The sequence below is a fragment of the Lactuca serriola genome, chromosome 3 (genome assembly GCF_051521515.1).
Source record: "Lactuca serriola cultivar US96UC23 chromosome 3, Lser_US96UC23_V15, whole genome shotgun sequence".
NCBI lineage: Eukaryota > Viridiplantae > Streptophyta > Magnoliopsida > Asterales > Asteraceae > Lactuca > Lactuca serriola.
In genome coordinates, this window is record NC_136410.1 from 144,589,445 (window position 1) to 144,606,717 (window position 17,273).

The window sequence follows — 17,273 nt, forward strand, 5'->3', positions numbered from 1 at the left end:
CTCCATAATTTGTCCTCAAGTTATGGAGGACCAAGAGTCTCTTCATTAAATAATAAATTAAAAAAAAAGTGTAACCTTAATTAATTCCATAAGTTATAAAATAAAGAAAAAGTTAATTCTTTTATTAGTTTAAAGTCTTCCATAACTTGTCCTCAAGTTATGGAACTTGAAGAGTTTTTGGATTAAAACTACTTTAAACACATAAGTTATGGAATTAATTAGTTTTGAATAGTTTCAAAACTTGCCCTCAAGTTTTGGAATTTGTAAAGTTTTCTCTTATGAATACTTTAATTCCAGGTTAGCCCTTAGAATTTTAAAAGTTAAAATTCAACCCTTATACTTTATAATATTATAAGTTAATAATATATATATGTATAAGAGTAAAGTCAGTCTTACCGCTAGTACGCCTCATTCACTAAGTCGGTCTATAAGGTGGGTATAAGGTTGTTGCCTATAAAATGGCAACTTAATGGGTGTCCACTCTCACCCACCGCTTGCTTGACCGGTGGAGGGTCGTTAGCCGAACGGGTTTGACAAGACTATAATTAACCCTTCATTAAAAGTATTAATGATAAATACTAAGTAACTAAACTCTTAATAATACCTAATCTTAGTTACTTAGAAAAATGTGAATAAGGTGCTAATCCATGAAATTACACTTTGCACTTTGTTTAAGTCGGTTAGTGGAGCGTGTGTGGTTAACCGGCACACTAACTCGTATTTAACAAGGTAGGCAAAGGGTAACTTAATGTTTATCATAGTATCGGTGGAGCGTGTGTGGTTAACCGGCACATCAATTGAGGGGTAAACACTTAAGGGTACCAAGTAATTTGCATGGTTACTTCACACCTTGTTTTGTGATCCTCGGCATCCCAGTCACAAAACCTGAAGGGCACACTCGAGATTGAAACATGCCTTTGAAAAGTTCAATGAATCTCAAAGATCTAGGAGTTTCAAAACCAATTAAAACCTAATAATTCATTTCGTTTATCTTGGTGGAAATTGGTGAATCGTCATTCACCTACCTTCAAATATTTTATAGCTTGGATTACGGCATACCTCTTCTAAGTTATAAAATAGTTTGTTGGGTCCTAGCCTTAATATTTCATATTGGGTGTCATATTAAGGACTTTAAATCAACTATCTTGAATATCTCCCAAAAGATGTCTGTAATAGACACCTATGATCTTCCCAAATCTAGTGAAACAAGGTTTCCTAAATGAAGATGATGTCCTTTGGAAATCATACTTCTTTCACCTCCTCCAATTATTCTCCCCAACCCACAAGTTCTTGAAAAGTTTAAGGTCACTCAAGCCCTATTGGCAAGGCAAGGTCTAGGTGTGAACACATCTTGGAGATGTAGTCACATATTGACAAGCCGGGAGAGTTGGGTGTCAAAGTCTTGCGAAAGTTGGTGGTTCAATCACTTTCTAAGTCACATAGTGAGTTCCTTTGGGACACCTATGAAACAGACTATGACAAGACCCTTAATGATCTTATCTATTTGCTAAGATCAACTTCCTAAAACTTTATGGACATTGACAATGATGACATTGGATATCCAGTAAAGCATTCTCTTCCCAATGGAAAGGGATCGGCCATAGTCAACTCGGTTGACCAAATGGTAAAGAGAAAAGCTAAGTCTGTGATAGTCTCGTGTACCATTATCAAAGGGTCCATACGTTTATATTGCCAAGGGAAGGGGCATTGGTTGCGAAGCTGCCAAATTTACCTAAGGATGTTAAAGTCAATAAGTTTGACTCTACTTCAGGTAAAGACCACTCTCTAACTCTGTTAAGTTTCTATTCTGAGATTCCTGATACATGATGTGACTGGGTCACATGGGGATGTTTTAAGAATCAAACAAAAGTGAAGAAACTTAAAGAAAGAATATGCTGAATCTGATGGCGTAGATGGATTTCTATCGCATAGTTTGAAGATCGGATTCTTGAGCAACTTCTTAGGAGTTATGAGATATTGCTTAGGAATAGATAACAACAAGTTTTCATATGGATTGTAAGGATAAGTTTTTCCGCAAAGTTTTAAAATAAAAGAAAAAAATTTTGATTTTATTTATTTTAAAATATCCTTACAATGGCTTTTGAGGAAAAATTGTTGCTTATATGATTCCATTAAAAGCAAGAGTGGAAATATGAAATTGATTCTTTCATTTGTGGTAATGCCTAGATTTACCAAATAAGGAAAGATTCTCAACACCCAAGTTTCATTTGGACCGGGATTTGGAATCATGCAAGTTATATAGCATGATGAATGAGAACTTTCAAGTTTTGGAAAAATTAAGACGAATTACTGGTTCACATGGATGTGTGAGTCAAGTGAAGGACTAAAGGATCGAGTACACAGTCTTGTGCACTGATTAAGTCCACCACAAAAGATCGATAAGATTATTCGTCATAGTTTACTAAAGCTCAGTAAATATGATTATACTTACATGCTTAAGTGTAACTCTGAGACATTGGAAAAGGTTCCAATGTAAGGCAGAGCGAATAAGAAGAATCAAATTAGGCAGAAGGATAAAAGTTTCTCAAATCTGAAAAGATGGGAGAGTACTTTAGTAACAGTTTTTGTGATCATCTTAATGATTAAGAAACCATATCAAAATTAGTTCTCTAAGGAAATCTTAGTGCATTCTTATGACTAAGAAGAGGAACTTGAATTGTTGAAATGGTTAAATCAAGAAGATGAGTCATACTTCGTTCCAATACAAGTCTTAGAGTCATACTCCAAGATTGTCATTTGAGTGACATGTCTTAAAGAAGGTTTAAAACACTTGTCAAATGTAAGAGTAAAATTTTTCTACTCGTGTACATTTGAAATTGGTAAGTTGTGATGTTTTGGATAAAACAAAGACCAACTTAGGCCAATTGGGTAAAGTGTTTTTCTTGATTAGAATCCGCACTATCTCTTGGATGTTTGACAAGGGAGTCTTATATGTCAAGAGGACAGTGGGAGTCTTAAAGGTCTTGAAAGTCTCAAGAAATAATCAAGAATAAAACCTGAAGTTCTTCACTAGCACACGACTTGAGGTTTATAACCTATCGTGTTGACATATCTGTGCCCATTCCAGTTAAAGTTGGCTTTGCATATGAGTTCTTAGAGTTCTCAGTTTGTTGCATAACAACTTGGAAGCAATGGCAGGCCCTTGAGCTGCCAGGTGGCAAGAAGTTAAGATTGAGTTCAATCCATATGGTTTTGGATTTGTCATTATCTTTGTCTTGTGATTATGGTTTGACAAATTCATATGGGTAGGAACTCATACACCATATAAATCTAAGTGTCATAAGGTTTCTCTCCGATTCATGAAAATGATGGTGAGGAAACGCTTTCACTAAGTAGATTTTACGAAGATATCAATTGTGTTATTTGCATTTTCAAAAGTCGTTAGTGGAGCGCGTGTGGTTAACCGGCACACTAACATGGACTTGTGAGAAATGGCAAATGCCTAAGCAATTGAGACCATGATTACGGTATCCCTTTTCATGGTTCTTGAAATTGCTTAGACACACAGGTGAGCTATCTACGGAAAGGGTGTGTGAATCTAAATTTCAGACTGTCCAGCTGATTTCTGAGTACATGTCAAAGCTAGTGGGAGCATAAGTGTTATGCTAATAATCATCATGTTAGTGGGAGCATGATAATTATGATAAGTATTGCAAGTTAGCAATGTTAATTATAGAAAACAAAAGTTTCAATTGGGAAAAAGTTGTTTTGCTATAATTAAGGGAGAGGAAATTATGCTTCATCTCAAATCTATAAGCTTAGATCGTGATGTTTTAATCATTTAGTCAAGGATATATATGAATTTCATGTTGGAATGGCTCAACATAAGGAAATTCTGTATATGGGTCCATTATTTGCGTTCTAAAATTCGATTATGATTACGGCATCCCTTTTCATAATCTGAATTATGAGAACTTGGCAAATTGAAATGGAAATATTATAGCAAAAGACTGGTTTAGTCTTTATGTAAGACATCATGAATCGTGTCCCATATGCTTCGGATATAGGATCGATTACATGTGCTATATTCATCCGTTCTAAAATTTTCCAAAATGCCTGGGGCATTAAGAAGGGAAAAGGTTTAGAACTGGATATGACTAAAAGGATTAAACAATTGTCGAGGACAATCTAAGGTTTACCAAAGATTGGTTACTCAAGGACAATTGGAAGTATAGTGATAATTCTGGAAGGACCATATTGACATAATCTGTAAGGAGGCAACTCTTGTTCAGAAGTGATAGTCAAAATGGAATCTGGAAATGTTTCAAAGTTAGAATTTTCAATCTGTGTAAGATTAAGGAAACTTAATGCAAGAAGGATATTTCAAGGAGTTGATCTCCTTTGGAATACTCTGTAATGATTGTTGCCAAGTCTTTGTGACTTTGTGCATAATCGTTACAAGAGGATCAATGCATATAAGTTTAGAATCTAACAGATTTCTGTAAATGGCATGAATTTGGAATTCTTGCATTTGCAGTAAGGATTTGGGAGTGTGAAAAGAGAATCATTGAAGTTATGTTCAATTGATCTAGTTCACAAAATAAAGATCATAGACAAACATAGTATGCATACTTGGTGTGTGGCATGACTAGTGTTTAAGAAAACATAGTGTACATGCTTGGAGCATGGGACAACTATTGTTTTAAATTCAAGAATAAAGTTGATAGCTGAAACAGTATACAATGAATAATGTGTAATCATATGGTGATAAATAAAAGGTGTTTTATTTATGTTCAAAGGGTTGATACCATATTGGATTCAATTATTATTGTGTTTTATTTTGCATGTTTTGACTTCCCGAATAAACTGGGTTATTCTTCCTGAATGACTAAGTTATTCAAACATCCACAGTCGGTCATATGTTGGAAGTAGATATGAATTAAGACTGTCATGGGTTGGCTTGTAGAGGTCTAAGGTGTTGGACAAAGGGCTACAACACTCATGAGTGCTCATAAGTTCTGAGTATTGGATTCAACCCGCGCTCATTGGAATCACTTCATGGATTTTATCACGAGTGATCATGAGACAATAATATCTTATATTCTTCAAACCTAGAGATATGAGTTGTTACTATGAGTTGGTTGTACATTGATTGCACGAAAACGCATTTGGTTACTCGGTGCTATAAAACGTGCCTTTGTGTATGATTCAACAAGTAGTAGAACAAACCATATGAGTCGAAGTTTATCCATTCCTTTTACCTTCGGGATAAAAGCGATATCTGTGGGCCCCTCGATGATTTGATGATGACAAATGGAAGTGCTCGGCCGGGCCAGGACTGATTTGATTTGTTCAATTAGTCAGTCGTCATAAATCGGAAATCGGGAAACAACAAATGGACAGAGAGAATGATTATAATCCATGTCTCAGTCCATATGATATCTAGAATGGAGGAATATATGATCCCTTATCTAATGGACAAGTTCGTTGACAAGATCAGAGTTTGACAACAACTTTAAGAGCTATGATTGCCAGTTAGGTTTGAAGTCATACGCAATAATAGTTTTAGACTTATCCAAGTGGGAGACTGTTGGATTAATGTCTAAGTCCATAACTATATTTGGTATGTACTTGACCCGACCCGGCATGGTCCATTTGGGTTGCACTTCACCGACACAATTTATATGGATAATCTTTTGAGAATAGTATGTTTATGATTAATATTAATATATTATAAGTTCTAATATATTAATATGGAATCATATTATTTAATTAGTATTGATAAAGAATTAATTTATAATTAATTAAGTGATCAAAAGGAACTAATTAAATATGGACTCTTATATATATGGAATGGGCCAAGTTCATTTAGGTTGGGCTAAGCTTTCATGGATAGTCCATGGAGTGTTTAACCCATGGATCCTAGGAAATGAAAGGTCATGGGTATTAGGGTTTAACCCTAATCCTCCATACTATATAAAGATGTCTTTGGTTGGTGAAATAGGCACTAGTGTGGATACACTAAAGAAGGGCTAGCCAATTTCACTAGAGAGAACCAAGTAATCATATTCTCTAAAGTATTCCAAGGTGTCTTGGTGATTTGTGATTCCACTTGAGGCTTCCACACTATTGGGGCTAAGCTCTTAAAGCTTGAAGACATCAAGCTACATCAAGAGGTATGTATTCTATCTTGTTACATTCATAGTTTTTGTATGCTAGATTAGGATAATACCTTGGATGTTCTTATTTGCATGTATAATAGAGAAAACATAGATCCAAGGTATTTAGGGTTGCATGTACACTTAGGAAGTGTTAGAATGCACATAACCCAACAAGTGTTGCTGCCTTAGCTAAGGAACCAAGGGATCACGGGAGATCCAGACACATTGACAGAAAATATCATTTTATTAGACATCGCATAGAAGAAGGAATTCACGTTGCAAAGAGGGTATCATCAGGTGAGAACCCAACAGATCCCCTCACGAAGGGAATGAGTAGGGCTAAGCATCTTCAGCATGCTCGGAGCATAGGGCTAAAGGATGATATAAGTTTTAGTAGTTAGATAAATTATGAAATTTGTAAAGTGTAATTGACATTTGATGATAAATAATAGTTGGTTGTTTACTTATGAGTAAACTGTTACTATCTTTTGTCAATCATTTACTATAATTTCTTTTGCATGTTTTGACTTCCAGAATATTATGTTATGTTTCTACATATTATTCAAATCTCCACAGTCAGTCATATATTGGAAGTAGATATGAATTAAGACTGTCATGAAGTTGGTTGTAGGTGTCAAGGTTTAGGACAACACTTCATGAGTACTCATAAGTTCTGAGTACTGGAATCAACCCATGCTCACTGGAATCACTTCATGGAATTTATCTCGAGTGATCATGAGACGGTAATATCACATAAGTCTTCAAACCTAGAGATATGATTTGTTACTTATGAGTTGGTTATGCATTGATTGTACGTAAACGCATTGGTAACTCGATGTTATAAAGTGTGCTTTTGTGTATAATTCAATGAGTAGTAGAACAAACATATGAGTCGAAGTTTATCTATTCCTTCTTGGATTGGTAGCTGATATCTGGGCCCCTCGATGATTTTGTTTTGACCTATGTATCAGGCCCGGTCAAAACTAATTTGATGTGTTCAATTAAGTTCTTTGTCAAACAAATCGGAAATCGGGAAACAAACTGCTGGACAATAAGTAAGACATTGTTCCATGTATTTGTCCGGCTGATATCTAGAACAAAGGATTATGTGATCACTTATCTTAAATGGCGTATCAATATTTTCTCAGTTCCGAGAAACCTTGAAAGAGCTACGATTGTTGATCGGTTCCTGAAGTATTACAGTTATAGTTATTAGACTTATCCAAGTGGGAGATTGTTGGATAAGGTGTCTAAGTCCATAACTATTTCTGGTATGTACTTGACCCAACCCGGCATGGTCCATTTGGGTTGCATGGCATCATGCAATTGAATAAACTAAATGAGAGAAATAACACTTATGGTTTATTAATATATTATAAGTTCTAATATATTAATAATATTATTTAATTAGTTTTGATCAAGAATTAATTTAGAATTAATTAAGTGATCAAAAGATAACTAATTAGATATATGGGTAGATTATGTAAATCTTCCATATCTTATATAGTGGGCTAAGAGGCTCCATGGATTGTCAAGTTGGGTTCCACCCATAGGATGCTCCATGGAGTTAACCCATGGATCAAGAAATGAAGAGTCATGCTACATTAGGGTTTACCTAATGAAACACACTATATAAGCAATGTGTTTCTCCCCAAAATCGGCTACACTAACTAGAAGAAGAGGGCTTGGCCGATTTTGCAAGTGTTAGAGTTTTTTCGCAAGTTTGTTCATTGCATTTGGTGTTGTGTGAAGCATTTGAGGCATCACACTTAAGGTGCTAGGCTCATAAGGTTTTAAGGAACACTTTCAACAACAAGGTATGTAGTTCTACCTTTCATTCAAAGAAAAATTGTTCCCCATGTATGTTAGATAGGAACATAACCTTGGAAATCAACTTTGCATGATAATTAGACAAACATAGATCCAAGGTTATTAGGGTTGCATGTACACTTAGGAAGTTTTAGAATGCTCAAAACCCATCATAACCCCACTATGATCTTTCTTATTTCTGAAAAGCCAACGTGTGTCCAAAGACTTCTTTCCCTTTGGTAGCTCTACCAACTGCCATACTCTCAAATTCTCAAACCGATTTAGTTCTTCATGCATTGCATCTACCCAGCTTGGTTCATTTAAAGCCATGTCCACATTATTTGGTTCAATTTGGGATATAAAGTAGGAGTAGAGACACTCGTTGACGTCTCCGTTTTGACTTATAGTCTGGACTTCACTTTTTAGTGGACCAATAATGTTGTGGATAGGATGATCGCATTCAACTCTGGTTGGGATAGGATGGCTGATATCATTGACTGTGATGGGAAGATTTGTGATGTTGTGAAATCTTCCCGCTTCCGAATTACCTTCTTCAGATGGTCTGTGATCAAGAGAAGTACTTTCCACAAATTCATTTGTGAAAGGTTCCAGAAAGAGAAATTCCATGAAAGTTTGTGTGTCAGTTATAGTGGCTTCAGTTTCAGAAATAGACTTTTGGACTAGTGAAGAAGGAGATTTATTTGGTGTAGCTGCATCCACCGTAGGAGATTCTGGAATCACGACAGATAGTTTGAATGAGCCAATGACAACATCTTCCTCATCATCTTCAACAACTGCACTCGAACCTGAGCATGTTCCTTAGATATCATCTGAAAACACATTAAATTATTTAAACAAAGAAGTGTAATCAAATAATCAATATGGTCCAACGTGTGTGTCCATCGCGTTTTCTTCCAACCAGCGCACATCGAATGACTCTACGATCTGTTTGGTGGATTTTTTGTAAACTCTATAAGCAATGCGGCCAGCATATCCAATGAAATAGCAGTCACCAACCTTTGAATTGAATTTAGGAGTTGATTCCAGGTGAAGTAGCGTGTAGGGGCATCCATAGATCCTCAAGTGAGCAACCATTGGCTTGTGACCATATAAAATTTTATATGGGGTCTTCATCTATTGTTTGTTGATGAGAACACAGTTATGAACATAGCACACTGTGTTAATGGCTTCAGCCCAGAAGAAGATTGATAATTTAGAGTCAGAAAGCATGGTCATTGTTGCATCTATCAGTGTGCGATTTCATCAATCCGCTACACCATTTTGTTGAGGTGTCCGGGCAGCATTGTACAGATGCAGTATACCTTTTTTGGCAAAAAAATGATCTAGGACAACATTCTTGATTTTTTGGTCATTATCACTTCGAATCCCCTTCACCTTCTCGTTGGTCTGATTCTCAATGAGCACAATAAAACTTTGGATAAGTTCAATAGTTACACTCTTATTAGACAAGAAGAATACCCAGGTAAAACGTGTGTAATCATCGATTATAACCAAGCAATAAGAGTTCCTATTGATGCTCAGAATGTTCACGGGACCAAATAAATCCATATAAAGTAGCTGGAGGGTTTTGTTGATTGTGTTGACCATTTTGGGCTTGTGTGGCTTGCGACGATGTTTGCCTTGAGCACATGCCACACATTTCTCAAAAGTGATGAAATCTTTATTGGAATATCACGGACAATTTTATTCTTAGCAAGACAATTAAGGTTCTTAGCATTTGCATGACTGAGACAACGATTCCAGAGCATAGCATTGTGTCCTAAGACTTTTGAAAATAGACATGTTACTTGCTCGGGAACATTGTGGTTCATGCCGATGATGTATGCATTCCCAACACGCTCAGATCTCACCAAAATTCAATACTCTAGTATGATGATACCAGGATTTAAAATTAAACACTCCTTGTTTGTGAAATGGGTTGAAAAGCCTTTGTTACAGATCTGAGAGACACTCAGCAAGCTGTGTTTCAACTCTGGAGCATAATTAACATTCTCAAAGCTCAAAACTATGTTAGTAACAGTACCCTTCAGAGTGATTTTTCCTCCTTCTCCTCCTGCAAAGGAAACATACCCTCCATTAAAGTTTTTAATGTCATGCAGTTGAGAGATGTCTCATATCATGTGCATGGAAAAGCCACTATCAACATACCAAGGTCTGATGATATTCCTCCATAGTTGTTCCTGCACAATGTGAGAGATTACTTAGATTTGGGAACCCAGTCCATAGAGACATTGGGTTGACAATTTTTATCTACACATTTAACTTCTTTCCATACCATATCCATTGAATGTAATAATGTACTTGACAAATTTAAAGGATGGTGAGGTGATAGGGACGCAGGACTTTTAGGCAACCATCTATAATCAGGTTTAAGAATTTTTTTTACTAACATAGATGGGGGCTTTGACAATTGATTTTGAAGACTTTTTGTCCTTTGTGTTTGAGCTTTTGGGTATCCATATTTGGTTAGATGATGACCCGTGAGATGACTTTGGTGACACCGATCTTATTTTGACCAATTTTGGTTTTGCCAAATTATCTCTTGAATTTTGTTTCAAAATCTTTTTGTCTTTATTTTCTTTGACAACCTGATTTCTATCCTTATTTGCAATCCAATCACCATCACTGGATCGTGACCTCGAGGAATTACTTTTGAGAGATCTTCCTCGTGATATGTTCTGCCTACCTTGTGCATAATAGGGAACATATGCACAATTTGGCCAGTTTATGGCAATGTTTCCTGGTGTTCCACAGTGGAAACAAGTCTGTTTCTGCACATAAGGGTTGTTATCACTTGTCCATGGTTGCATGTCCAGATTGTGTCCACAAGCACACTTATAGTTAGTAGTCTTTTTGACGTGTTTTGGTGGACTATATTTACTAACAACATGTCCATTGATATTGGAATTAACAACCACATCATCACAAACATTAGAAACCAAAAAAAGCATCAATTTTCAAAGAGACATTGTTTGAACAATCAACAAAATCAACTAAAATAGTAGTATCAGTTGTCAAAACATCATTTTTAAAAGCAGTGTCATTTTTTAAAACAGAAACAGTTTCTCCATCCTCTTTCCTGTCTTGCACTAGGCATTCATCTGCATATGAGGTAGAAGTGTTAGTATCGTTCACCATATCATTATTTACTGTCTTAACAACGATAGGTTTACAATACTGCATATGCGCTTCCCTTGCCATTTCTTCCTCAGTCAAAGGAGTAAAAGTGTAGTTATCATTGAATGGAGGAGGAACACTATCATAACCAAGACCTACATTCTTTTTACCTTTCCATCTAAGTTGTTTTTCAATCATTGTCTCAAATTTCTTCCTTGACACATCAAACTTTTTAAAATTAAAATATGTATTTTCAAACTTATTTTTCAATGTGTCAAGCTCGACAGTTAGACTGGTAATCTTTTCTTGAGCATAATCATAATGTTCACATTTAATACTATATTCTTCCTTAATTCTTTTTAGAACTTTGGTTTGGACCTCTAAATTTTCTTTTAAGGGTTGTTGGGCCTTTCTTAGAGTGTATCCTTCATATCTAAGGTCCCCAATTTCCCTAATTAATAAATCATGTTTATCACGATAATGTTTAATTTTATCACTACATGCTTGAGAACAGGAAGTTTCATTAACCTCTTTTGCAGTAGGTGTGGAACATACTAGGAAGGCGAATTGTAGTTCCATCATTTCCTCTTCAGCTTCTTCCACCTTTGAATTCTCACTAATCTATGCCAAATTTGTTGCTTCATGTCCTGTTGAGATCGGAGAGGCTTTATGCAAAATTCTCCAAGTGTGATTTATGGTTACGAGAGGTCCAGTTCTTGGGACACCTCATTAATCAGAATAGGATTTTGGTCGATCCGGCCAAAATTGAGGCTCTTATGAATTGGGAGGTGCCGAGATCCCCCACCAAGATCAAGAGTTTTTTGGGATTGGCCAGCTACTATCGGAGATTTATCAGAGACCTCATTTGAGACTCTTTGCCAAAGATTGTTTCAAGCCTCGGTGTTAGCCATTCCCGAGTGAATGGAAGACTTTTGTGGTTTTCTGTGATGCATCTATATCCGAGTTGGGTGCGGTGTTGATGCAGAGAGGGCACGTGATAGCTTACGCATCGAGGTAGTTGAAGCCTCATGAGACGAGATATCCCACCCACAATCTGGAGCTGGGGGCGGTGGTGTTCGCCCTCAAGATCTGGTGCCACTATTTGTACGAGCTTCGGTGTACCATATACACGGACCACAAGAGCCTGAAGTATCTCATGGACTAGCCTAACCTAAATATGCGTCCACTACAAGAAAAAAGGCCTTTTACGACGCACAAAACACGACGCTCTTTGATTTATGTTACGCATTAGAGAGCGACATTAAAAAAGTGTCATCTCTTCAAAAAATTTAAGGATTTAGGTCGCGCATTACTGAGTGCCCTTAAATTAGTGTCTCATGTAAAAATATTAAAAACACGGAGGGCACCTATAATAAAAAGGGCGTCCTCTACAAATGTTGCTTTATAATTTTAATAAACGCGCGTTTCTGGGACTCCTTGATAGGTAAGGAGGGAAACTAAATCCCCCAAAATTTTGAACACCCGCTTCCTCTTCCTCTCTGCTCTCTACCCTCCAAAATCGACTTCATTCTCTCCATTCTTTCTCTCTGCAAACCCCTTCCTCTCCGATCGACTTTCACTTCCTTCTATGTGCAAACCCTAATCAAACATAACACATTTGAAATAGTAATGGTGTTGTGACTCCTCAGGCTAAAACATCGGCGACTACACACCTATCAAATAATATCTCTCATACTCGTCATAGAAGAATGACATATATCACCATTGGTACATAAGATTAGATATCAACTCCTCAGGCTCACCGTTCCACCTCTTCCCCACCCTAATACATTTACTAAGACTCCTCAGGTTTACAAGCCCAAGGTTTGATTGCACTAAGGTATGAAAAGGACGCTTCTACCCTACCCTATTTCTTCTGTCATTCAACAAATAAGGGGGCACACAATTTCTCATTCATATCTTGACTTCATCTTCTCAATCAAGAAAAAGGATTATGATTTTTCCCTAAATGTGCGATTTCATCTAGTATTGTCAATTTCTACTTTATGCCTCTGATTTTTTCCTGTATCTACTTCTCATCTCTGTAAACAACTTTATTTCACGTTTCAGCTTATAGCTATTGGCTTAGAACTAGCTGCTGTTTGGGAAGCTATCTGTCAACCACATGTAACAGGTATCCAATTATTAATATATACAACTAGGTTACAAAAATAACTTCTTAAAATCAAGAACCAACTATTTAAACTAACGTTATATAGTCTCTTATATGTGATGTAAATAAGCTATTGAGGTAGTTTTTGATCAATTTTAATTCTTTTTTTTTCTAGCAATTGAGCCAATTCAAGATTACAAAGAGAGATGGGGTTTGTCATTTTGTTTTTAGTTTTAGTCTTAAGTTCGTATTCCTACCCTTATATGTTAACTTATTTGCTGAATTATATGTTTTGAAAAGAAGAATGGAGTTGTATGCTCTCAAAGTGGTGATAATTCCAATAAATAGATCAAAAAAGAAAGGGGAGGAGCTATGCACTCCAACTGTTTGACGAAATGCTTGAAAGAGCCATCTCACCTAAGTCAGACCTTATAACATCACCTGACGTACACATGACTGTGAATTTATGGCCCTCACTAGAAATTTACTCTTTTGCAGTTTTTTACCTGCCTAGCTAATGAATATGAAAGAAGGCATATGTCAGCTTCCTCTATTGCAAGGTAATTTAATTCCATATCTATTGAGGTAGTTTTTGATCATTATGAAAGAAAGTAACAAATTCATTTTCAATCTATTCATTAAAGTGTAAATAAGCTTACTAAGATAAAAAATGATAAAAAATTAATGCTAATGTTTCCTCACCACAGGTCAACTCTATTTTATAAATTTTAACTTATAAGTCAAACTTTCCATTTATGTGATTGTACACTCACTTTTCACTTTCTATTCCTCTATCAGACATTAAAGTGCTTGGGTCAATTTGTTCAGAACTTTCAAAGCCTAACAAAAAGTTAGTTCATGGGTAAGTTTGTCTTTTTTTCATTGTCCCCCTTTTCCAAATCAGCTCTGTTATTGTTCATAAAGCTTAAAAAGACTGCTTTTTCCCAGAGGTTTTGGTTCCATTATGGCAAACATTCTTCTAAAAAAAACTGAATTTTTTAACACATGATCATGAGACAAGTATCTTTTTAACACATGACTTTATATAATAATAATACTAGAAACCAGCCCATCCAGCAGGTCGTGAAGCTGAATTACTTTCTTTGTTTTTGAACTCCTCCCCATAACTAGAACGCCCGGAATTAGTGGTGATGATAGGGATATTAGGTGTTGTGTTTACCTGAGAGTGAGAACTGGCAGAGGCAGGAACCGTTGTGAAGCTTTCTTCTCCAAAACCCCATCTGGTGGTGCGGCCTTCAGCTGCTTGCTTGTTCTGGTGCCCATTGTTTCTTATAATCTTATTCTAATAGATTTGGAGTTTTTTTGTGGGATTCTCCTCAGGAAATGCCTGCCATGAATTTTGTTCAGGGGAATCTTAATAAATAATCCCTTTTCAACCTCCCAAACTCTTCCATCTTTCACTTTCTGCTATTAAAACTAAACAAACAAATTAATACCATTCTTTTTGCCTATAAGAAACCAACTGAATTGAAGAGGAGTAACCTAATGTTAATGGTACAAACATGAAAAAGAAACAGCCCCATAAAGTTGTGTAGATTAAGTGTTTTACCCATTAACTCTATTAAGTAAAAAAGAAGGACGTTAGTGTCTCTTTATGCAAGCTTAACCTTAAAGCTTAACCTTATCTGAAACTTAAAGCTTCTTACTGCTCCTAAGTTAATTTACATTTATGCCCTTTGTTTTCTTTTTCATTACATACAACAATGAAGTAACTGATGTCTGTTTCTTTCTACTCATACATATGTCTAGTTCACCATAAAACTCCTTCATTGTAGCAATATCTTTTTTCCTTTCCTCTTCAAGTGCTTCTTTCTCCTCCTGAAGTTCAGTTACTTTCTTCAACATATCTTGTCCTCGTTTATTCTCTTTAAGTATTTGCTTACGAAGGGACTCCAACTCCAAATCTGACATTTCCACTTGCGCTCCCAACCTTGAAACATTACTTTTCAAAACTTCAATTGCATTTCTTGATGCTTCAGCACAAAGTCTATGATCCTCATTGTTTTGAATTTGATTGTTGTTGTTGTGCTCTGGGATTTTTATTAAATCAGCCATACTTCTATCTGAAAGTGAACCCATTGACCGATATGTGTTTGATCTTTGTTTTTGATGAGGTTTTGAGTTCCTTGAAACAGTTGTATTTTGATTAACATTAAAAAGCAATCTATAAGAAAAATCCAGAATTTGTTGTATTTAGTGGCATATATATTATATAATGTAATTAATCTTTCTTTAGCAAAATCAAGGATATTCCCGTTTTCACTACTATCACGTAATTGATTCTTCAATCTGAGTGATTCAGACCTCAGAGACTCATTCTCTTCAGAATCCCTGAAACTACCCCCAAAAATCGATGAATATTATTACATTGATTCATGTTAAAGAAATTTAAAATTGATTATTAATTAATTACCTCTATTCATCCGTTCGTTGCATCTTTTGGATGAACACCTGTCCCATTTCACTATTTCAAAAATATTAATAAATAAAATATCAACAACCTTTATAGGTTATATATAAAAAAAACTTACATGTAAAACTGCACCAGAGTCTGAAGTTGTTAAGGGGAGAGAGTTTTAACGCCATTGTGAATTTGGCAGCAACTGAATGTACATGATTCACATTTCACATGAAATAACATTTTTTTTTTAAATTTCTATTTAACATGTTATTATGAATTGTACTCAGGGTCTCCTTGTGTATTTTTGCAAAAGCTACCTTCCTAAATGAGATGAAATATTGACATTGGTTCATGAAGATGGAGATGAGTGGCCAAGAAAGTACCTCCCTAGGAAAACAGGACTTGGTGGAGGATGGAAATTGTTTGCTGAAGATCATTAACTAGTTGATGGCGATGCATTAATTTTCCAACTCATAAAACCCACAGTTTTTAAGTTTATTTTCTTAATCTCTATTATTTAAATTTCAAATCTTTATTACTCCATTATTAATCCCAAAAAGTAAATAAAAGTGTTTGTTTTTAATTCGGGCTATGTGATTGTAGGTGTGGTCATCGTTGTTGTTGTATCGAACTATCTTGGATGCTATTGAGGAGAATGATAATGTTAACCAGATCTCTCATTTTCTTTTCCTGTCAAATTTCAAAGCACACTTCTTTTTGGATTTTGATTTTGTTATTATAAGTTTTGTTTTATGCTTTGATATAGTTACTCTTTTAGCCACTACATAATTTTAAAAAAGTCTGTTTTCACATTCTGGTTAACCACAGTCAAGTAATAACTCATCTGATTGGATCAACTCTTTTCCTCTCTTTTTGTTGTGACTTATAGTCTTCTTTTAATTACAATTTACAGGTACAATATGGTTGAGCAAGGCTTAGTAAAAGAACAAATATTCTCTTTAGGCTAAACAGAAATGAAGCTGATTGTGAAAAAGACTTAATTGCCCTTCTCACCCTCATCATTATATCTTTTACATATTTCTTGCAGTTCAATGTGGGATTCTAGAACATCTGGTAAGCAGATTTGATATTCTTAACTCATTGTATCGTGTAAATTTGTTTGTTTGTTTTTATTATAATAATCTATATATGACTGATGTGGTTGGTTGATTTGTTATAAAAAAGCTTCTATTGATTTGTTATAAAAATATTATATGAAAGGATGGCTCATATTCAAGGGCATACTTAGTATCTGTTTCATTTTGACTTAATGGACTTAATGACTCAATCAAAATCCTCTTACAATCTAGAAAAGGAACAAGCTTTATCAAGATAGACATCATTATTTACGTATGTTAAGGGGAAAAAAGGAGCAAGGGCATACTTAGTTTTTAGTTTTGACCTTGTTTTTTTTAATAAATTACAGGTGCTTCCATTGTTAATGAAAGCTATCCTCTTACAAACTTATGCAGGTAACAATATTGTTCATAGCTGGGCTGTTAAGGTTCCTGTTTGTTTTCATTTATGCAGGTAACAATCTTGTTGAAAGGACTTATGAATCAGATAGTAATGGTAACAAGTTTAACACTCGATTCCATACGATTAGATGTTAATGGTAACAAGCTTAACACATATGTACATGTCTTTGTTATACATACAAATTAAATGC